Genomic DNA, 6461 nt, shown 5'->3' with positions numbered 1-6461 from the left:
GACTGAGTTCCAGGTGGTGTTGCCACGCCTGTCAATCTCTGGTTGTTGTCTGTTCTTGTTGGTTTTCAGTCCACAGAACTCCCTTTAGGATGTTTTGGAGTGCTGAGATGGTTTTGATAAAATCTCACAGATTCTGTTTATCATGGAATGTCTTGATCACACCATCATATTTGATTAATAGTTTTGATGGATAAACGATTCTTGTTTGGCAGTTTTGTTTTGTTTTGTTTTGTTTTTTCTTGTATAGCTTTGTATATATCTCCTCATTGCCTTCTTGCCTGCATGGTTTGTTCTGAATAGTCAGAGCTTAATCTGATTTGCTTGCCTTTATAAGTGACATTTTTCTTCTCCCTGGCTGCTTTTAGAATTCTGTCCTTGTGTTTGATTTTGGAGAGCTTGATTATTATATGTCTTGGTGACTTTATTTTGGGGACTGTCCCTTCTGGGGTACATGCAGCTTCTTGAATGTTTATCTTCTCCTTTTTCAAGATATTAGGGAAATTTTCTTCCAGAAGCTCTTCAACTATCACTTCTGTGGACTTCTCTGATTCTTCCTGTTCTGGAATGCCAATCATTCTTAAGTTGTTCTTCTTCATGTTATCCAGCATGAATCTTAGACCCTCTTCAGATTTTTTTAAATCCTTTTTCCGCTTGCTCTTCTATCTTAGCAGTACAGAGAGATTTGTCTTCCAGTTTGCTAGTTCTGGCTTCCATCTCTTCTGTTCTGCTCCTTTCCCCTTTCAGTGTATTGTCCATTTTCGATATCTTATTATTAATCATCTGGACCTCTTTTTGCAGATTTTGAATTGTTTCCAATGCTGTATCAATCTTATTTGATTGCTCTTGCAGAACTTTCCTGACTTCTTCCTTGTTTTCCTTCACCCCTTTTTGGAGCATTTGAATTTGTTTCCATATTATTCTTCTGAATTCTTTCTTGGGCATATCCAAAACCCGCTCTTCCTCTTCTAGTAAGCCTTTGTCTGTCTCCAACTCATTTGTCTAAGCTACTGTCTTCTGTTTTTGGACATATTTTGATATTTTTTTGTTTTTGTTCATCATTTCCAATAGTTATGTGGTTTCTTTAAAGCTTAAGTTGATGTTTGTTGTTTATTATTAAGCTTACTGGGTGTCTTCTGTTGAATATGATCAGAAGATAGACTTCTCTTTTTGCATGTAATGCTTAGCAGGTGTTGCTGGCTCTTGTCTCAGTGGTGGAATATTATGGGGTACGCTTATAGCTTGGCTATATGGCCACAATTGCTGTCTCTTCTTAGGTAAAGTAGGGAGAAAATGTTCCCACCAGGAAAGATGTGTGATCAAAGCAGAAATAATTTAAATGCAGAGACTAAAATCACCACTTGGGAACAGAAATAAAGCTGTGGTCAACCAACCCCAGCTACACAGGCAGTGTGTATATGCAAGGTAGAAGCCTCCAGCTGTGGGTGAGGGTGTCCGTTCGCTCAGGTTCCTCCTCTAGTCACTATAGTAGAGGTGTACAGGTAGATATTGAGAAGTTAATGGGAGAAAGATTGTCTACTATTTTTGTCTCTGAAGTCAGTTAGGTATCTGCGTGTGCACAGAGCAATTCTCAAGATGGTTGTGTCCTTTTATGTTGGGGTTTTACAGATTGCTTTATAAGGGTCCTTCCTACACAGGGAGCTCAGGTAGCACAGTGGCTACAAATGGGGCCATGAATGGCAAGGTCAGCAACTCGAAACCACCAGCCATACCATGGGAGAAAGGTTAGGCACTCTGCTCTTGCAAAGACCCATAGCCTCAGAAACCCCACACAGGGCCGCCTGGAGTTGGAACTGACTCCAGGGTGCATAGCTACCAAGGGTCCTGCACATGAAAATTTTAGGACTGTGTCTCCAAGGCTAAAAGGAGCTCTGGTAGCATAGGGGTTACAAATCGGGCTGGGAACTGCAAGGTCAGCAGTTTGAAACTACCAGCTGTTCCGCAGGAGAAAGATGAGACTTTCTGCTCCTGTAAAGATTTATAACCTCAGAAACCCTGTACAGGGTCACTAGGAATTGGAACCAACTCCACGATACATAACAACAACAACAACTCCAAGGCTGATGTCATAAGTAGCCACCAAGCTACTACTTTCTGTATTGTGGGAAAACTGTACCACCTGATGGTGTCCAGGCTGAGCAAAGAAGGCACACCAGGGAAAAGGAGTCTCCCACACCTCTTTTTTTTTTTTTTTTTTTGGCAAATGTCTCTGCACCACTTTTAGAGCTGATTTTCTGAGCTGGTCTGGCTATAGCCCCGCTCTCTAAACTCTGCCAGGGTGGGTTGGCCCCAGAGGAAGTCTTGTCTCCAGATTCCTAATTTGCAGTATTTTACTTAGTATCATGAGTTTTTCACTTGCGAGAGCGGGAAACTGATGCCCTTCACCTTATGGTAGAGCTGAGCTCTGGAGTTGTTCTGTGAGTGTTTCCTCTGTGAGATCCCACTCTCTCCACCACGGAGACTTCCCTACCTGGTTTTTGCTACTGTTGCCCAAACCCATTTGCTTTAATTTTTTGAGACCTAATGTGCTCTAGTTCAAATTAGTTTTAACCTTCAACAACTTATTTTGTTTCTACTTTAACAGAGAATGTATTTTTACTCTTTGATAGTTCTAAAGCAATCACTTAGGTTTTCAAAATATGTACTTTCAGACAAGGTTACAATTGGTAGCTTCATCCTCATTCCATCAAAGCCTACATTTTGTTCTTTCTTTAAGGTAAATTTATGGAAAATTCCCATTTGAAAACATGGGATGAGTTATTTCATCACTTCATTTTCTTAGCATTTATACTACACTGCCCTTTTTTTTTATTATAAACAGTACATTTATATTGCCAAACTGTTTCTATAAAGTAATAAAAAAAATTGCATAAATTAAACAGGAGTTGACCTTTAAGTTAGAAGGTACTCAAAATAAATTTAGGGATGAGTTTTATCTTTGAAGTAGAGTTGACCTTCCTGATATGGATGGAGAAAAACTTAATGTTATGGAGTAAAAGTGATATTGCACAACTCAAAGTGAGAAGATACAGCTGCAAACATCCATTAATAATCAGAAAGTGGAAAAAACAAAATATAAATCTAAGAAAATTGAAAGTCATCAAAAATGAAATGGAACACATAAAGATCAATATAACTTGAAAGGATTGGTGTTGGTCATTTTGAACCAGGTAATCATTTGGTCTACTATAATATGAATGACAGACAGAGTAATGGCTTCATATTCATCATCAAAAAGAACAGTTGAAGATCTGTCCTGAAGTACAGCACTGCCAATAATAGGATAGTATCCATACATAGCTACAAAGACAAATTAATAGGACTATCATTCAAATTTATGTATCATACACTAAGCCCAAAGATGAAGGAAGGCTCATTAACATTCTGTGATCTACAGATGATCTATAGATGACACAGCTTTACCCACTTCTGCAGTCTGACTTGATCAAACTTGATTAAGGTGCATTGATAAATACTGGTGACTGGAATGTGATAGTTGGAAATAAAGAGGAAGAATCAGTAGTTGGAACAAGTGACTTTGGTAATAGAAATATTGTCAGAGATCATAAGGTAAAAAGTTTCAATACCAACAGCTTCAACATTGCAAATGCCTTTTTTCAACAACGTAAAAGGTGACTATATATATGTGAACTAACGACATGGAATACATAGGAATCAAATCTACTCAATCCTTGGAAAGAAACAATGGAGAAGTTCAATAGCACCACTCAAAATAAGGTCATGGTCTGTAGAAGTCTCAGACCATCAATTGCTCATATGCAACTTCAACTTGAAGTTAAAGAAAATTGAAATCAGTCTATTAGAGTCAAGTTATGAACTTAAATATGTCCCACCTAAATATTAACAGAATTCCAATAATTTATTTGAAGATTGAATACTAATGTTCAAAGATTAGATGTTTTGTGGGATGATATGAAGAACATCATACACAAAGTAAGAGAAAGTTCACCAAAAAGACAGTAAAAAATAAAAGCACCAAAATGGATGTCACAAGAGACTTTAGAATTTGTTCTTGAATGTAGAGAAGCTAAAGCAACTGGAAGAAATTACGTAAAACAGCTAAATGGTGGTAGTAGTGGTTATATGCCGTGGAGTCAGTTCCTACTCATAGTTACCCTGTACAGGGTTTCCAAGGCTGTGGATCTTTACAGGAACAGAAAGTTTCATCTTTCTCCTGTAGAACCACTGGTAGTTTTGAACTGCTGACCTTGAGATTAGCAGTCTGACTTGTAACCACTATGCTACCAGAGCTCCTTAAAACATAAAAAATTTAAAGGGTTGTTTGAGAAGACAAAATAAGGAAATATAATGAAATGTACAAGAACTGGAATTAGGAAACCAAAAGGCACAAACACATTCAGCATTTCTCAAACAGAAATAACTGAAAGGAAAAAAAAAAAAAAATCAAGCTTAAAGTTGCAATATTGATGCATTTTATGGGCAAAACACTGAATAACCCAGGAAGCATCAAAATAATGCTTTGGTTTTTCTTTTGGTTGTAACTTAAGTTACAGCTTAATTTATGTTTAAATGTTTAAAGTGTAAATCATGTCTAATCTGCACATGGAATCTGTTCATTTACATTTTCAGGAGAAATATTTTTGAGATGTCATTGAGCACATGGACACTTTGTGCTTCTAGTGGCTTTGTTGTCATTCAGTTCCACCAATAAAGCACAGTCCAGAGCTCAGCACTCATCTCCTTAGCAAGCTCCTAGGCAGAGTGGGTGTCCTGGACCATCTCTAGGTCTATGGGTCTCCACATTCTAGCCTCCCCCCATGGCAAAGTTACAGAGGACACCATCTCAAGGCTGCTAACATTTCTGCATCTAGATTAAGATCCTTGTAAAGAATAAAAGCAGATTAGGGGGGGAAAATGGAATAGACAAAATTACAGAACCAAAGTAATTGTTTCAGGTTCAACCATTTCAGTATATGTTCAAGAAACATTGAAAGAAGTCAATTTGCACTGAAAATATGGGTGAAAATCAAGGCTCAAAGAATTGATGGAATATCAATTGAGATGTTTCAACAAACAGAAGTAACACTGGAAATACTCACTTATCTATGCCAAGAAATTTGGAAGGCAGCTACATGGAAATTACCAAACAATATCATTAAAATTATATTCAAGTAAAATGTTGCTGAAGATTTAAAAAATAAAAATGGTTGCACCAGTACATAGGGAACTGTCCAAATTTCAAGACAGGTTTAGAAGACGATATGGAATGTTGATGTCAGATGCATCTTGGCTGAAAAACACCTCTCTAGACCAACAGACAGTTGTTCAAATAGAACAAGGGAAAATTATCTGGTTTAACAACATGAAATGATGTGTCAGAATTTTATCCTTTCACCATGCTTATTGAGTCTGTATGTTAAGCAAATAACTTAAGAAACTGGAGTATCTGAAGAAGAATGTAGCATCAGGTTTGGAGAAGACTCATTAATATCCTGTGATACATGGATGATACAACTTTATCTGCTAAAATTGAAGAGAACTTGAAGCACTTATTGATAAATATCCAATACTGCAGTCATCGGTATAGTTTACACGTCAGCATAAAGTAAGCAAAAGTCTTCACATATAGACCATTAAGGAACATCAAGAGAAATGGAGAAATAAAAGAGATTTTATTTTAGTTGGTTCCACAATAATCAAGGTTAAGAAATCAAATCTGTATTGCAATGCCCAAGGCTATTGCAAAAGACCACTTTAAAGTGTTAAAAAGCAAAAGGTCACTTTGAGGACAAAATTATGCCTGACTCATGTGGTGCTGTGGTTTAATACATCAGACTGCAAAGTTGACAGTTCAAGCTCACCAGCTGCTCCTTGGAAACCCTTTACAGGGCAGCTATGGGTTGGAACTGACTCGATGGCACTTAACAACAACAACAAGCCATAGCATTTTCAAATGTTTTATATGCATGGAAAACTGGGAAAGAAATATGGAAGACTAAATCATTGGTATCTTTGAATGGTAGTGTTGGAGAAGTATAATAAATAAACTATGGACTACAAGTTAAAAAGAACAAATCTTCAAGGAAGTACAGCCACAATGCTCCTTAGAAGGAAGGACAGTGAAACTTTGTCTTACATATTTTGGCCCCTGTAATGGTTAGGGTTCTGTGACAACTTGGCTAGGCCAGGATTTCCAGAGATTTAGCAGTTGGCATGTGATTAGCCCCATGGTGATGTAACTTAATATAGGCATAGTTATCTGTATGATGAGTGGTTGAGCGCAGTCAACCAATTGAAGGGATGCTTCCTTGGGAGTGTGGCCTGCTCTCAGTATAATAGATATGTGGTAAGGACTCTTTCTCTTTTGCTGGGGACCTGGGACTCTGCAATTTTAAGATTATATATGTACATATATCTATATATTCCACTGGTTTTGCTTTTGTAGAAAACCTGGCCTAAGA

The sequence above is a fragment of the Chrysochloris asiatica genome, unplaced genomic scaffold (genome assembly GCF_000296735.1).
Source record: "Chrysochloris asiatica unplaced genomic scaffold, ChrAsi1.0 scaffold00069, whole genome shotgun sequence".
NCBI classification, from domain to species: Eukaryota; Metazoa; Chordata; class Mammalia; order Afrosoricida; family Chrysochloridae; genus Chrysochloris; species Chrysochloris asiatica.
This window is presented reverse-complemented; position numbering follows the sequence as displayed.